Genomic DNA, 18553 nt, shown 5'->3' on the forward strand with positions numbered 1-18553 from the left:
GAACTAAATTTCTTATTTTGTTTTATTTTTTTTACTTCATTCATTATCCGTGAGAATTTTTTGTACTAAAACAGGTTTTGCCTGCGAAAAAAATAGAACTGACAATAATTAGTTTATTTATCTGATAGATTTTGGCCATAATAACCTAAATCATCATGTAACAGTAAAACAGTACATTTTTCAGTCATTATTAAAAATTTAATATAATATGCAGTTATACATTTGTGAACTCTAAGACCATACAAAATTTTGTTTGTACAAAGAATTGTATCAGTAGCACTATTGTCCTTGTTTTGTTCTTGTTATATTGCGAAACGCATTACTTGTGCCAAAAGTTTTTGAAAGTTATTAGTTACACGACGAATTTCATAACAACTTCAATTTCTCCAATGTTAAGGACTTTATAAATTTCTTGTAATTTTTCTTGTTCATAGTATATATAGTGTGATCTAACCTGGCAGTAACACTCTGTTATGTTTTTTATGCTCACTCAGTCACTCTGCTATGTTTCTTGTCTCATGGAATCACAGTTATATTTTTATCTATTATTATTTGAGATATAACTATTAATATTATTTCTTTTTATCAACTTAAGCTTATGAAAAAAGTGGTATCATAATATAATATCAGAGCTCTATGTTCGAAAGGTCTAGAGTTCGCTCCTTATTATAGTCCAAAAGAAAAAAAAAATAGCATAAAACAAATAAAAAAAATTATGTAAAAATCAAGCAAACCCAAAATAGAATTTTGCTTAAAAAGTGTATTAGAGATATAACCATTCATATTGTTTCCTCTTCTTATCAGTTTAAACTTACGAAAAAAGTGGTATCATGACAATTATTATTGTTCCGAGTGTTACCTAAAATTGGGTTGCTTTGGACTTGAACGTGAGGTCTAAAATGCTTTTGGGTAGTTTGTCTAACGTCTTTCGCTGCTAGGGTGCCACCGTCCGACGTCTTGATGAAGATGGAGTAGTACCTGCAAGAAATTCCGGTGCTTAAGTTAGCAAGAATCTTAGACAGATTTTTAGTAAATTAGGTTTGAAGTATACCTAAAGATTTCAAGGTATTTATAAATGTAGATGTAGGATCAATAACTACTTCTTAGAGTAGTTATACCTTTGGTGGTGGGTAGTTGACGTTGGGATTTTTGCGAGTAGTAAAGAGATTCATAGAAACAGTTGCGTCGTTGTAGATATAGTCTCTAAACTGACAAAAATCCCTTCGTACAAACGTTTTGGGTGTCACAAGTAACAAACCCCTTTAAAAATTGTTAACCGAGTATTCGAACCTCGGGTCGTCTTCTCAAGGAACTGCGATGAAGTATGTTCTTATTATTGGCTATAAAGGTTGTAATCGGGGTTTAGAAGATGAGAAGCAAGTAATTTGAATGACAAGTAAAATAAATGGCAATTAAAATAAATAAATACTGTAAAGCAGACTTTTAGCAAGGTAAGAGAAATTGGAGGTCCAACATAGTTATCTCTCTCAACTATAATGAAAGTTGAATCTAAACTCCACTTGATCAACCTGTACTGGGGCAACGGAAAGTCAAGGGACTAATTAAATTGACCTTTGAATCCTATTTATTTCCTGAGAAAAGGTTGGAATTACTTAAGTTCAGCTCAATTAGCAAGATAACGATTATCAATTATGTTGAGTTTAATAACTGTTGAGTTACTGAATTCTTAACCAGGACCAAAAGGGAAAAAAGTAAAATTGCTGGAATAATAAAAATATCCTTAGATGGGAAGCAATGGTACCTTAAATCAAAGAGAACAATCATAAACTGAAAATACCTCAAATATTATTAATTCAAATAACAGTCTGCAACATGGGAGAAATTCATAAATTCAATGATTAATTCAAGTGCTGGAATAAATAAAAGTAAAAGGAAGCTAAAACAAAGAAACATAAAACCTGGATTGAGAGTCACTCGTAAAGCAAGAAGAAATTCTAAATCCTAATCCTAAAAGAGAGAGATGGGAAGATCTCCCTCTCAACTAAATCTAAATCATTGAAAAGTAAAATATGCGAGCTCTCTCTGAATGGGTGCATTTCCACACTTTATAACCTCTGGTCTATGCTGTCTGTACTTGGATCTGGGCCAAAAAGGGCTTCAGAAATCGCTGGGGGCGCATTCTGTAAATTCTGATATGTGACCTCTGTCACGCGTCCGCGTGGGTCACGCGGTCGCGTCATTTGGAGCTTTTCCTTGCCACGCGGTCGCGTCAGTCATGCGACCGCGTCATGCGCGTTCTGCTTAAGGCGCGCGGTCGCGTCAGTCATGCGGCCGCGTCGCTGCTGATTCGTGCTTGGCACGCGATCGCGTCATCCATGCGATCGCATGGATACCAGTTTCCTTAAAGCTCCGTTTTGCTTCCTCCTTCCATTTTTGTATGTTTCCTTTTCCGTCCTTTAAGTCATTCTGCCTTAGAAAATCTGAAACTACTCAACACACTGATCACGACATCGAATGGAAATAAAGGTATATAAATTAATTAATTTTAAAGCTTAGGAAACATGTTTTTCATTTACATCACATAATAAGGAAGGGAAAGTAAAACCATGTAATTAATGTGAATAAGTAGGTGAAGGATTGTATAAATCACTCAAATTAAGCACAAAAGAACTCATGAAATATGGGTTTATCAACCTCCCCATACTTAAACACTAGCATGTCCTCATGATAAATCCAAGGTAAATAATTAAGGTTAAAGTGATGGAATGTCATGCAATGCAACCTAATTTAAATGCAACTACCTAAATGAATGATGCATCATGCAACTCTAAATTATTCACTCATATATAAAGCTTACATGTAGTCAAGTTAATTCACATTCTCAAGGAGTCATGTATATATATATATATATATATATATATATATATATATATATATATATAGCCAACCCTTAAATAATAAAGCATTTTAGCAAATGAGATGGGAAAGAAAGCATTGTACAAACTTGCAAAACAATTAGTAAATATAAGCACAGATATATGTTGATGAGTTATAGAACCCTCACTGGATTTTGTGTTTACTCTCTAGTCACTCAGTGTTTATTGGGTTTATTCACTCTATTTTTCTTTTTATTCTTAATTTCTATGGCTTTGTTTTTTATTTAACCAATCAACAATTATAAAATATAGTCACACCAAAAAGTCATGAGGTCTTTAATTGAGGTTGTAATGGGGTCAAGGTAAAGGTAAGGATTTATGTATAGGGTCAAGTGAGCTAATAAGTGAATCCTTAATTAGACTAAGATCTCACCTAACATACATATTTAGTAAAACAAAAATTTCTTTACCTAATTTCCCATATTATTCCACTTATTGTTACATGCTCGTGTTTCACTTTTTGCTTTTTCTATTCCATGTGCATTGCTTTTATTTGGCATTGGAGAATTTCTTTTGTATCCCCTTTTATTAAATGCTGAAAAATAACTCTTTTTTTTTCAAGGCACATGGCAATTAAAGCACTTTGATTTTCTCATGAACATGCTTCCCAAATTTATTTTATTTCTTTTAACTTCTCTACCTTTTTGTTTCTATCATCTATGTTCCCAAAAGGTTTCCCACATTTAACTCTATTCATGATTTTTTTTTTATCTTAAGCTAACCAAGGATTCACTTGGGATTTTCTTTTGTTTTTCTGCTTAAGGCTAGTAATTTGGCTAAATAGAATAAAGGGGTTTTAAAAAGCTCAAGGGAGCTAACAAGGGTGATGTAAAAGGTAGGCTAATTTGGGGTAAGTGAGCTAAAATCAAATAATGGCCTCAATCATTCTCTTGGTATGTATCTATTCTATATTCTATAATTGGACATATAGATTAAAGCAAAGTAAAGAACATCAGAATAAAAAGAAATGTAACACACAGAAATGAAATTATGGTTTGAATGCAACCATACAATTTAAGCTCAAGACTCACAGGCTGTGTGTTCTCTAACTCAAGCATCATATATCATTTATATATTGTATGCAGGTTTAGTTAAAAATTCCCATTATTCTCATAAAAAAAATTATTTAGGGTGGCTTTTAAAGTTTTAATGTTCCTCCTTGATGAAATGTTGTCAGCTTAACTACATCATGTAATGCTATATACAAGTTTTGTGGATTTAAATCTGATATGTTCAATTTCCTAGCTTACTTCCTTTTTATATTTTTCAATTTAAACTATACTATCTTATGCTAAAAAGGGTAAGCTATACTAATTAATCCACTAATAAATTAGAATTGCAAACTAAACTAAATAACTAAATAAACTAAATGGCTAAAATGTGAACTAAAGATGCAAAATGCAGAAAATAGAGTAAAAATACATAAAAGCAATGTATAAGTACTCAAAATAACAGTAAAAAGAAAAAGAGAAAAATACAGAAAAAATATCCAAAATAAAAGAAAAAAGATGTAGTGGTTCACCAAAATAAACGCCAGAGATGGCGACCTCCCCACACTTAAAAGGAAGCATCGTCCTCGATGCTCAATCAAGCCGGGTGTGAAGGAGTGTCATCACTGGGAGGGATGGTAGCTGGAGTCTCAGTGGTGGTGGTGGGCTGAGGGTCTGGCTGCTGTGGAGGAGGTGCTGACTGGATTGGGATCTCAAGATCTGCAGCCTCAATCTGATGTGGGACCGCTGCCTGTGGTGCGGCTGGTGCTGCCTCCTGGGGATGGGTCTCTGCCTCGGGCGCATCCGCCTCCTCCTCAGATGCCTCGGACGGTGTGTCGGGCTCAGAGGAGATGTCGCCGGATCGTATCATCAGCTTTAGGTGCTCATAGCGCCGCTTGTTGCGACACTCTATCTGGTCAAATCGTCGGAACAAACGGTGCACCAGATGATAGACGGACTCTGTGGCAGGTGGAGGTGCAATGGTGGTAGCAGGGGTAGGTGGTGCAGCAGTGGAGGAAGAGGGTCTAGCAGACGGTGGGGCTGACTCATCAGTAGCAGTGAATGGTGGTGGTCTGTGGCCCAAGGCTAAGAAGTTCCGGCTGTGCGGAATGATCTTCCTGCAATCCGCCGCTGGTGGTCTCTCATCGGCAGCCTCCCATGGCACGTCAGCTCGACGGCCAAGCTGTGTAACTAGATATGGAAAGGGGAGGGTGCCTCGGACGTGGACCCTGGCCATATAATACCGAATGAAACGTGGCAAATAAAGGTCCTTACCCTCCAGCACACACCAAAGGAGGGTGATCATAGCAGCCGGGATCTCCGTCTCGTGAGTACTCGACATCACATAATTACTCAAGATCTGATGCCATAACCGAGCCTCATCGTTTAAGTATGCTCTCTTGATCCCTCTAGGCATGGTAGTATCCTGACCCATCTCCCAAGGAACTGTCGGGTCGAGAGCTATCCGTGCCTTCACGGTATCCCAATCAAACTTCATCTGACGCATGTCCTCCTCAGCCTTTGAATAACCATCAGGCTGATCGGACTTGGCTGGGAACCGGAGAATGTCCTCTAACGCCTCTTCAGTGACCAGAATTTGTTTTCCTCTCAGGTTCACTGCATCTAGGGTAGTGAGATAGTAGTTGCAGTAGAATTCCCGTACCCAAGATGAATTGACCTCTGTCAGTGTTCTTTCCAGAAAGAACCAGTCCCTTTGCTTGATTTTCTCAGTGGTGTACTACTGGAGTGCTTCTGGAATCTTCAAAGTTCGCTCCAGGTATAGATTTCTGGAGTTTGCAAAAGCCGGGTACTTCAGCTCACAGTATCGGTTTGCAAATTTTACAGGGTCATTCGCAGGGAGCAGCTGGTCAGCTTTTTTCTGCTGTGTGAAGTTCTTCTCCCGCCATGAAGAATCGTGCATTAGAGCAATGATGGACTGGGAGGAATCTCCTCTCTTGCGCTTGCCAGTAGCTTTGCCTTTTCCTTTCCTTTGTGAGGCAGACATCCTGAAAAACAGAAAATCAGGATATGGATAAAAATAGGAAAGCAATTAGGCAATTAAACAAAGAAAACTCAAAGCACCAAGGGAGAAATAGAATAAGGAAAATGAGTAATTGAAATGTGATTGAATTTATGTTAAATGGAAAAATAAACAATATGCCATGGTTAGAAAGTTAGAGGAAAGTGAAAATAATCAGAAAAGAGATTAAAAGGGTTAGTATGGTTAGAATTTGAAAAAGAAATTAGTAAATTAAAATTAGTGAGTTAGTAAAGTGCGGGTTAAAGTAAGTGGCATAGAAAAATTTCATATAACAAGGATTCACAGGTAAGAATAGAAGTACTCATAATCGAACAAGGAAAACAGGGTGATGCTGATTCGAATAGAAATAAAGAAAGCAAAAATTGGAATCAGTGAATCACAAATGCAGTTTATGAACCAGGAAATTAAAGAGGATAAGAAAGTCTGCCATAGCATTCATGAAATAATTTGGGTAAAGCAGAGTAAAACAGAGTTCAGAAATGCCAAACCAAAACATGAATGAAAACAATTTTAAAAATTTGGGCAGCATTCCGGCTAAAATTGGATTGTCCCGGAAAATAAACAGCAATCATAGCAGTTCATATGAATTAAAAACTTGCTGCAGTTACCAGTAATGTATAGAAACAGGAAAATTTTGGAGTAACAAGCAGCAATTGCAAGAAATCATAGCATATGAATGAGGTCACAGGAACAGCAGAATTGCAGTTATGATAAAATATAAACAGGAACAGTGCAAGTAAACAGACCTAGATCCACTAACCACAGCCTAAGCTACCTAACAAACTAAAAATCCACTACAGCATGCATATCTATCTATCCTAATGATGAACAGAAATGGAAAAAATTATAAAAAAACGACGAACGAATAAAGGGGGTTGCGTTTTGCGGAACCTGGTAGGTGGGAGGGGTGGAACGGGGAAGAAGGTGGCTGCGGCGGCGTCCGGCGCGGTGGCGGGGCACGGTGTCGCGGTGGCGGCTGAGGGGGCAGTGGCGGAGGAAGGGTTTAGGGTTAGTGATAGAAGAAGGGGGGTATGCGGGTGGGTGGCGGAGAAAGGGGGGGTTGAGGCTGGGTGGCCAGCGGTGGGGGGGCGGTGGTCGCGGAGGGCAGTGGTGGAGAGGGGAGGAGACAGGAAGAAGGGAGAAGAAGGGAGGGGAAGGGGTTGCGGCGGCGGCGTTCGGCGTGGCGGTGGCGTCTGGGTGGTGGCGTAGTGGCGGCTGGGTGGTGCTGGGTGGTGGTTGGGGGGAGAGGAAGCAGAGAGGGAGAAGAGGGTTAGGGGTGGGGGGGCTGCGCGACTGATAGGATTCGCGTGGCTAGAAGGGTTATACTTTCGAATCCACGCGGCCGCGTGGGGCACGCGATCGCGTGGTTGGGGTGAAAATGGGAGTGACGCGATCACGTGGGGCGCGCGATCGCATGAGAGGGGTGAAAGAAGGGTGACGCGATCGCGTGGGTCGTGCGATCGCGTTGCTGGAATTTGTGCTAAACGCACGACTCCAGCGCCGTTTTAGCGCAACTCTCTGTCTCCTTTTGGGGTGATGTGCAATCCATGCGACGCGATCGCGTCGCTCACGCGGTCGCGTGGGATTGGTATTGTACAAGTGACGCGATCGCATGGGGCATGCGATCGCATGGGCCAATTTGTGCGAAACGCACAAGGGCCGCACGATTCCAGCCCAACTTTCTGTTCGTTGGATCCTTACGCCGATATATATATCACGTGGCCGCGTGGGTCACGCGGTCGTGCGGATGTTGTTTCTCGCAATATGACGCGATCGCATGGGGCATGCGTTCGCGTCGTGCACCCCTTTTTTTTTATATGCATGAAAAATGCAGAATGCAATGATTAACACGAATGCTATCCATGATTCCAGGTTTGATAAATTAAAATGAAAAAGGAAAAATGGAAGTAATTAACAAGAAATAAATTGAAAAAGAAGCGACCATACCATGGTGGGTTGTCTCCCACCTAGCACTTTTAGTTAAAGTCCTTAAGTTGGACATTGGGGGAGTATCCTGTTATGGTGGCTTATATTTAAATTCGTCCAAAAATCTCCACTAGTGCTTGGAATGCCAATAGCCTCCGGGGTCCCAAACTAGGTATGCAAAGCTTCTAAACAGCTTCAAATGTATTGTTAGGCTCCCGGGATGATGAATGTCAGGATAGAGTCCAGGATTCCAAGCCTTGCTTTTAAATCCGCCTCTGTCTTGATCTACATGTCTCCATCCGGGCGGTTCAAAAAGTAGAATCTCACTGTGGTGACCAAACGTTCTCCGTGATCCATGCAATTGAGCATGATACCAATCCGTGTACTTCGAAGTGAAGCGTGGAACCTTGTTGAACCTTGTGCACCAGCTCTGAGTACGAGCCATTTCCCTCTTACTCTTAAAGCCGCAGAGAGCTCTAAGCTGGCCATCTGTTTCAAGCAAACCATATTCAAGTGAATAAGTAAAGTTATAAGTTAAGGATTGTACCCACTTGAAGCTTGTATTAGGTGGTAATGGCCTTGGGATAGGTGTTTTTGGTGGTTCTGCAAGTTCCATTTCCTTGTGCTCTTCTGTGAATTCTTCCACTTCTTTGCAAAGGTCTTCAATTGTATCTGTGTCCTGGTCAAAGTCTTCTATGTCTTCCTCATCACTTGAGTCATAGATTGGAGGTTGAGATAAATCTACCTCTGCATCATCTTCATATTCACTTGGGGAAGATTCTTCGATCTCAGAGAATTCACTTGCGGATGCAAATTCATCACTAAGAGAGCTAGACTTGTGACTATCATCATCAAGGAAAATTGCTTCTTGGATTATTCCGTCTGATTCTTCATAAACGACTTGCCTTGGAGAAATATCCTCCTTAGCATCAACTGTAGCATCCTGGACGGAGTTTTCCTCAATTCTGGATTCCCATGGAAGTTCAGCATCTCCTAGGTCTTCAACCAACTCTTCTTCTTGAACAATGACAGCTTCTTCTAATTGTTCTAGTACAAATTCATGCTCTGTCTTGTCCACTGGAGTTTCTGGCATTTCCTTCATGCTCTGCTCTTCGTTGAGTTGTCCACATGGGACTGTGGCTAATCCTTGTGTATTTGAGCGCCTAGAAGCCCATTTAATCATTGCTTGCTCCAGTTGTTTAACGGTTGTTTGAAATTTAATTACTGTTTTCCTTAGGCGATCCTCTGCTTCTCGGGTTGCTGGACTTGGACATGCTACAAAGGAAAGTGGTGGTGATTGGGGGTGATTGAATTGGTATTGGGGTAAGGATGGATCATATGGTGGCGAATGGTGAAGAGAAGCTTGTGAGCGTGGTGGTTCGAGATTATGTTGAAAGGATGGTTTATATGCACGGGGTGGGACTTGTTGGTAGTTACAAGGTTGTCCACCATGTCTTTCAGCTGAGTATGCACTGTAGAATGGTCTTTGTCCAGGATATCTCGGAGGGTGTTGCTGCCAAAAGGGTTGATTAGATCCTCTTGGTCCCAACTATCCTTGATTGGTCTGACCTTGATGCACATTCCTGCTGTAACTTCTATTTCCTTTAACAATATTAGAACCAAACTCAAAGCGAGAGGGGTGAGAGTTCATAGTAGTAATTAAAGATAAAAAGGAAAAACAAAAATAAATAAACAAGCAAAAGAAAAATATTTACAATAACCAATAATAAGGCACATGTTAGCAGTTCCCCGGCAACGGCGCCATTTTGATGTTGGGATTTTTGCGAGTAGTAAAGAGATTCATAGAAATAGTTGCGTTGTAGATATAGTCTCTAAACTGACAAAAATCCCTTCGTACAAATGTTTTGGGTGTCACAAGTAACAAACCCCTTTAAAAGTTGTTAACCGAGTATTCGAACCTCGGGTCGTCTTCTCAAGGAACTGCGATGAAGTATGTTCTTAATATTGGCTATAAAGGTTGTAACCGGGATTTAGAAGATGAGAAGCAAGTAATTTGAATGACAAGTAAAATAAATGGCAATTAAAATAAATAAATACTGTAAAGTAGACTTTTGGCAAGGTAAGAGAAATTGGAGGTCCAACGTAGTTATCTCTCTCAACTATAATGAAAGTTGAATCTAAACTCCACTTGATCAACCTGTACTGGGGCAATGGAAAGTCAAGGGACTAATTAAATTGACCTTTGAATCCTATTTATTTCCTGAGAAAAGGTTGGGATTACTTAAGTTCAGCTCAATTAGCAAGATAACGATTATCAATTATATTGAGTTTAATAACTGTTGAGTTACTGAATTCTTAACCAGGACCAAAAGGGGAAAAAGTAAAATTGCTGGAATAATAAAAATATCCTTAGATGGGAAGCAATGGTAACTTAAATCAAAGAGAACAATCATAAACTGAAAATACCTCAAATATTATTAATTCAAATAACAGTCTGCAACATGGAAGAAATTCATAAATTCAATGATTAATTCAAGTGCTGGAATAAATAAAAGTAAAAGGAAGCTAAAACAAAGAAATATAAAACCTGGATTGAGAGTCACTCTTAAAGCAAGAAGAAATCCTAAATCCTAATCCTAAAAGAGAGAGAGGAGAAGATCTCCCTCTCAACTAAATCTAAATCATTGAAAAGTAAAATATGCGAGCTCTCTCTGAATGGGTGCATTCCCACACTTTATAACCTCTGGTCTATGCTGTCTGTACTTGGATCTGCGCCAAAAAGGGCTTCAGAAATTGCTGGGGGCGCATTCTGTAAATTCTGATACGTGGCCTCTGTCACGCGTCCGCGTGGGTCATGCGGTCGCGTCATTAGGAGCTTTTCCTTGCCACGCGGTCGTGTCAGTCATGCGACCGCGTCATGCGCGTCGCTGCTGATTCGTGCTTGGCACGCGATCGCGTCATCCATGCGATTGCGTGGATACCAGTTTCTTTAAAGCTCCGTTTTGCTTCCTCCTTCCATTTTTGTATGTTTCCTTTTCCGTCCTTTAAGTCATTCTGCCTTAGAAAATCTGAAACTACTCAACACACTGATCACGGCATCGAATGGAAATAAAGGTAATTAAATTAATTAATTTTAAAGCTTAGGAAACATGTTTTTCATTTACATCACATAATAAGGAAGGAAAAGTAAAACCATGTAATTAATGTGAATAAGTAGGTGAAGGATTGTATAAATCACTCAAATTAAGCAAAAAAGAACTCATGAAATATAGGTTTATCAGTAGTCATTTCCTTTTTATTAGGGAGGTTGTTAAGATTTTCTTTCTAGAAGAGTAGAAGAGATATTTTAAGAATTAGTTACTTATTTAGATAAGTGGGGCTAAATTGATGCTGCGGCGTCTGACTTCTATAAGGTCGGGCAAGTGTCAATCGGTAACATCTCTTGATTGGGTTTTATTTATTTTGGGTCTGAATGTGATTTGAAGCAAAGTATGAACACTTATTATTCTCACAACTTCTTGGTACAAATTTTCCATCACACTTAATTTATTGAAACAATGTGACTACTAAGATAAAATTGTGTTCATGTAAAAGATAATATGTAAAAACTATCAAATAGTTACATATCTAGTTACCTTGTTATTTAACAATTTTCAATTATCATCCTTATACAAAGATAAGTAGACTTTATGTAAAACCCGGTTAATTAATGGCTAATTAATCCATAAATTAGAATTTATTCTAGAAAGCCAAAAATGTGATTTTTATGGCTTAATATGATAGAGGAGATTGAAACGAGAATTTCGATACTAGTTTTATAGAAATCGGTCCAAGATTAGACCGAACAGGCTAAACCGGACCAACCGGACCTATATTGGGCCATTGACCCAACCAAACCAAACCTAAAACCCTAACAACAACACTCTCTCTCCTCCCTAAACCCTCACTCACGCTGAAATGAAAGAAAAAGGGGGAAGAACACTTCCAAAGTTCTACCCTTATTTGATCTTCAAACCACCATAACTTTTGATCCGGAGCTCCGATTGCCGCACCGTTTGTGGCCATGCGTTTACCGCGATGAGCTCTACAAAACCACTACTTTGTTCTTGAGGTAAGCCACAATTTTAGTCCAGTTTTCTCAGCCTTAAATTCGAATTTTTGGGTGAAAAGTGTTGAGATTTTGGGTTCTTTGATGTTATAGGACCCAACTAGCTTGAAGGAGAGGATTAATCTTGTCTCCTTGATCCTTGGGTGTAGTAAGATTCTCAACCCTAGTGGATTTGTTGGTTTATGATGTTGGGTATTGAGTTGTTGTGTTTGGGTATGATAATTGTGGCTTAGGTAGTGTGTATGTGAATATTGGAGCTTGATTGAGATTTTGGAAAGCTTGGAGAAAGGGCTTTGGTATGCTAAAAATATGTTCTTGGAGGTGTTGAAGCCTTGAGAGCTTGTAGAAAAGTGATTTGGAAGTGTTCCGAATTGAGCGGAGAAATCGGCTAAGGTATGGTCTCGGTTTTCTGTATCTAAAATGTAATATGGTGTGAAAACTTAGGCTAGAGACCCTAAGATAGGAATTGAATTGTGATGTTGTTGAATGGTTGAGATATATTGTGTGGTCATATACGTGATTATGAATATTGATGCTTGATGGTATGATGCATGAGTGATATGCATGTTTTGATATATGCTTGATGATTGGTTGAGGTTGAATTTGTGGGTGAAACTATGTTGATGGTGAGGATAATATTGATTATATGTAATAATGGTTGATTGGAAATGGTGTTGTTGGAAATTGGGATGAGGAAGAATATATGACATGAAAATGTGTTTGAAATTGAGTGATTTGAGTGAGATAGGTTAAAATGATAGGATGGTGGTTTGTGGTCTTGATAAAAATGTTAATGTATGAGTTGAGGAGGCTTGAGGTTGATTTTTGGTATGTTTTGGTTGGTTTCGAAAAGGGTTGAAATTAGTTTGTTTTGAAAATGGCACTTTGTGATTTTGTATGAAAATGTGATTTTTGGGCATACTTTCACGGAGCATAACTTGGACTCCGGATCCTCGATTTGTGCCAAACTTATTTAGAAATGAAATTGGATCCGGGATGTTTATGCCATTCGAAGAACGCGTGAAAAATGATTTGAAACGGACAAGTTATGCCCATCGAAAGATTGGGGTTTGAAATAGTGAATTCTGCAGCTTTTTAACTTAGTAATATTTTTGGCAGAACGCACTCCCACGCGTAAGCGTGGCCGACGCGCACACGTCATTTTCAAATATTCACCACCCACGCGTACGCGTCGATGGGCTGATTCAATTGCCCAGCCAGATTTTTCGAGAGTTGTGCGGGAGTTGCACTGGTTTTGTGCGTGGGGCACAAAACTCACCCACGCGTACGCGTGGCTGACGCGCAGGCGTCACTTGACTTTTCTCTCATCTACGCGTACGCGTGGACGATGCATACATGTCACTGTACTTTTTGGCATTCCACGCATGCGCGTGGGCGACGCGCACGCGTGACCCCGTTTTCACCCCAATGTTAATTTTTGAGTTTTCAAAGTCAAATTTCATACTTCTAAGCCTCCGATCTCTCCCCTTTTGTCTTAAATTATTATGATATGCCTAGCTATGGAAAAGGAGCTAGGAAATGTGGTAACTTGTGAATGAAGAAAGGGAAGAATTAATGATCAATGATGATCAAAGATGATTGTATAAGATACGGAGGATGGTGGTGGAAGTGTTTTATGTGCCATGAGTCGAAGGGCTGTATTTGTTAATAAATTGGCTGTAGCCGGATGGCTGGGTTATTGCCGAATTATGGCGGAGCCATTATTGAATTATGGCTGAGTATGATTGTATATATGCTTATTGAATGAAATGTGAATGTTGCACTTCCACTATCTAATATACGAGTTTCCCTGGGTGAAAGCAGTGGCTAGCCAACACGTGCTCCAGGTGGAGACTCGATACTCTGCTGACCCTATGTCGTAAGTGTGGCCAGACACTGTAAAAGTTTTGTATGAGCTCGCCCCCGTGAATATACACCAGTGAGGGTGTTGGATATGAATTATGATTTATGTTGAGTATAACTCGAGTTGGGGATGCACGACAGAGGGACAGTCCAATGGTTAGCTACCAGGACTTGTCGGGTTGGCTTTATAACCGACAGATGAGACTCATCAGCCATTAGGACAAGCATACATCATATGCATATTATGTGAATTGTTTGGAATGCCTATTTGACAGCATATTACTTGCTAATTGTCTAAATGCTGTATCTGTTTCCTATTTGTATATCTCCTTGTCTAATATAACTGTGTTTGCGATATTATGAGTAAATAACCATTTCTGACCATGAAAGATTTGGACGCTGACAAAACTGACCATGAAAAATTAAAATTAAAGTTATACCCATATAAGATTAGTTTTGTTCGACAAAAATAACCAATTATTAAATTTTTATTTATAATTCCGTAAATACCCCTAATTTTTTATCATCTTTTATCTCTACACCCAATCTCTAACCCTAACAATTTAATCCAGCTCCCTCCTCCTCTGTCTCTACCCTCCAACTTTCTCCGTCGTCACAACCCCATTCCACCACCACCATTCTCTCCATCCTCCTCACCTCATTTTTTCTTCAACCATCACCAACTCCAACACCACCACCACTCCATTTCCTTCCTCACCCCTCCTCTCCAACCACCTCCTCTACAATATTGAAGACCTTCCTCAGTCCTCACAGGCTAAATGGAAAAATCTTCAAAATCCAAACACAAGCTAAATTGAAAAAAAAATTTCCTTTTTTGTAAAAATCTAAAAAGGCACGAAAACATATATACTAAAAATTCAAAGAGGAATAAGCGAATAACAGATGGGTATAAAAAAAAGGGGGAAGTAAACATACCAAAAAATAAAAAAGATTGATCCTTTAATGGTATTGGGGTTTGAATTATGAGATATATGAGAATGGTGAGAAGAGAAGGGTATGTGAAGTGGGGCATTAATTTTTGAGAGCTCCACAACCCAGAACCCTAAAGAAGAAGAAGGAAAGGTGGCATATTTTATTGGAGAGAATATTACTAGAGAGAAAAAGAAAGTGACTTTGCATACCATGTATGTGATTTGTATGTGAGATTTTTGTGTGGAGAGACAGAGAGGGAAGAGGGTTCTGTGTTTCTGTGTTGTAATTGTTGATGCCCTTCAAGATAGAGAGAGTGTTGTCCGAGACAGAGAGAGAAAGAACACAATGGTGAGAGAAAGGGGGTTGGAGGCGATAATGGTGGTGGAAGGAGATTGTGACAGCGGAGAAGGTTGGAGGGTAGAAGCAGAGGAGAAGAGAGCGGGATTAAATTGTTAGGGTTAGAGATTGGGTGTAGAGATAAAAGAAGATAAAAAGTAAGGGGTATATACAGAATTATGAACAAAAATTTAATAATTGGTTATTTTTGTCGAACAAAACTTATCTTATATGGGTATAACTTTAGTTTCAATTTTTCATGGTTAGTTTTTTCAGCGTCCAAATCTTTCATGGTCAGAAATGGTTATTTACTCGCGATATTATATTACTGCTGGTGGTTGGGAGGTCTGAAAGATTTGGAAAGGGAAGTAATAGATAGACTGAAGATCCTTAGTTGCCATTTATGGTTTAGTCTATTTATAAGCTTTAAAATTATCTGTTGAAAGTTCTAGGATTGCCTTCGGCTTTTCCAGGACATTACATGTTAGATATGTGGGCACTGTTACCATACTGAGAACCGGCATGCGGATTTTGTGGTTTTCAGATGCAGGTCGTGAGGCTCCTCGCTGAGGCATGCTGGAGACTTCTGGATTAGCGAAGATCTTTGGTTCTCGGGACTTTCTTTTGGTTTATGTTTTGCTTAGATACTTATTATCTCCACTAAATAATACATACTGTGTTGAAACCTCCTAGAGGTTATTTTGGAGAACAGGTTTTGTAATTCGTCTTTTGGGTTTCTTTTGGGTTCCTTACTTTATATATACATGTATATACTTATATGCTCAGACCGGTTATCTTCGCAACCGGATCTTGAGTTTTGATATTTTTATTTTTGGCACTCTTATGTATATATTCTAGCGTTAGCTTATTTTTTATCCGTTACGTTATGTTATCGATCGGAGTGTTGCACTTTTCGAATTACGATTTTGTTTTACCCTTTTTCTTCAAAAGCTCCTAGTTATAATCCTTTTTCACACTACTATACGTACTAAATTTTATTTTAGAGGTTGTAATACCTTGTCATCCCTATTTTATGACTTAAGAATAAGACTCCGTAATGTATATTAAATTAGCTATTTTACAAGTAGGCCAGCTTTAAAGGGTTATGTGATAATGATGAGTGGTTACTATTAGGTAAAATCTTATGCTCATTTTTTTACCTATAAGTTAGTTTGTTGTCATCCTTGTGAGCTCTCCCACACTTCTTTCTTAGAACATCTGTTACTTTCTTGTTGACATTTAGGCAGCAAGACAAGGCAATTAAAATTTTTCAAAGGAAGGAATGCATCTGGACCAAATAATAATTCACTAGCAGAAGCTTTAGCAATTGCTCAGCATCATGATGCAGTAAGTGGCACAAAGAAACAAATCTGGAACCCATTTCGCATGCGGTATACCATACTAATCCATTTCATGCTTAGTACCTATGAATTGGATCCTATTTCGTGCCTGTCCCCCTTTAATTGCCCATTTCGTGGGCACCAGTAGTGTCTGGCTCCATTGACCCAATTCGTGCTCACTGAGTGGGGGTAGAATGGCTCTGCCATGTCAGCACCGTTTTGTGGGTCCCATCATTGAGCTCGAGGCAAAACCCATTTTGTAATGGCCATGTGTATTTTCAGAACACTTTTGATCCCTGCATATTTAGGGAATAAATATATTTTATTTATTGATTTATATAAAAAAGTCTATGAGTTGTGACTTGGTAGAGATAATACAACATTGATGATAAATATTAAACAATGACACATATAATGTTAAAATTGTGATAGATAATAGATACAATCATACGACCTTTGTAAGAATCACGATTAATTAACTTCTTAGTTAATTAATTTAATTCCCCAAAATAGGATCCAAAAATTTAGAATATTAATTAGAAAATTTAAATATGATTTTTGGACTCAATAGATTTTTCTGAGTTAAAAAATGTAATTTTCAGAAAATTACGTAAAAATACGTACTGGTAAATTAACCGACAGTACTAGTTTAAAACTGTCCGGCACTATGTGAGAGTAGTAAAAACTATAGAAAAACCTATAAGAACATTTAAAGTTGAAAACCAGACACTAATTATAAAGGTTTGGCCCAACGGGCCAAAAATACTAACGGGTTGGACCGGGTCCAAGTTAAACCCAAACCCAACATATATAAGTTCATTAATGAACCCATTTCAGCCTCATACCATCATAACACTTAAACCTAGCAGCTGAAAAGAGAAGGGTGAGGGAAGAGAGAAAACAATATTCACTTCATCATTCATTTGATCATATCTCGAGTTAGGATGCTCCGATTTGCGTGCCGTTTGTGGCTATGCGAAACTCTCGCTGAGTCCATCACTTCTAGCTAGATATTGTGGTAAGATTTTAGAAAATTCTGGCCCAGTTTTCATCTCTATGAAATTCAAAATTTTAGGTTTGGTTTTTGAGAGATTCTTGTGATTTTGGGTGTTTAGGTACACTCTAGCACTTGGTTGCTATTAGGTTTTGCTCCAAAACTATTGGGTAAGGTAAGAATATCTTAAACCCTTATGGATTTATGATTTTGGTAAACCCTAGGTATTAATTAGGATGAATTAATTGTGTATAGCTTGGAATTTATGATTATTGGAGCTTTTGGATTGTGTATAATGGCTTGATTGAACTTGGAAACTTGTGGAAGCTTGGTTCGGTCAAATTTTGGTGTATTGTGCATATTAAAAATCGGCTAAGGTATGGTTTCGGTTTTCTATGTGTAATATGTAATATGTAATATTTTTGGACACTTAGGCTAGTGGACCATAGGATAGGTTTGAATTGTTAATAGTGGATTATGATTATTGACGCTTGTGATGATTTTAATGAATTGTGATATTGTTATTGGTTATTGAGATTGAAGTTGAATAATGACAATATTGAGTAGTGATATTGGGTTTGGATGCTTGTTGATGTTGATGAATGTTGAGGATTTTGAATTAAGGTTGAGTTGTAATTTATTAAAAATTTGAAGGTGTGTAAGTAGGAATTTTTTAGTGAAAATGGTGAAAATGTGTATGGATAGGTTGTAGAATGAATTGAAAGATATAAGAACATCATTTACGACCATTGGAACTGTTTTGGTTGTAGGATAATTGGTTTTGATTATGAATTTTGGAAGTTGAGAACCTAGTTAACTTTTGGTAAGAATCAGTTTTTGGTGAAATTTGGTAGATTATACCTTGAGCCTCTATTTTTGAAATTGGTTGAAAATTGCTTTAAATTAAAGATGATTCATCGAGCTTTAAATTGATATAAAGTTTGAGAAAAATGGTTATTTGTAGAGGAAGTCATGAACGTTTAAAGTTCGGTGTTTAAAACTGAAATTCTGAAGATTTGAAAATTTCTAAGTCTGGTAAAGGTTGCGTACGCTACACAGTGTACGCGATGCGGCCATTCTATTCGGGTTGAGCATCTCACGTATGCGGGCACTGCATGTGTACGCGAACGATAAGAGTTTTAACCCTTGCATACGCGAACTTTAA

The sequence above is a fragment of the Arachis ipaensis genome, chromosome B10 (assembly GCF_059453495.1).
Source record: "Arachis ipaensis isolate K30076 ecotype BB chromosome B10, ASM5945349v1, whole genome shotgun sequence".
Classification (NCBI taxonomy): Eukaryota; Viridiplantae; Streptophyta; class Magnoliopsida; order Fabales; family Fabaceae; genus Arachis; species Arachis ipaensis.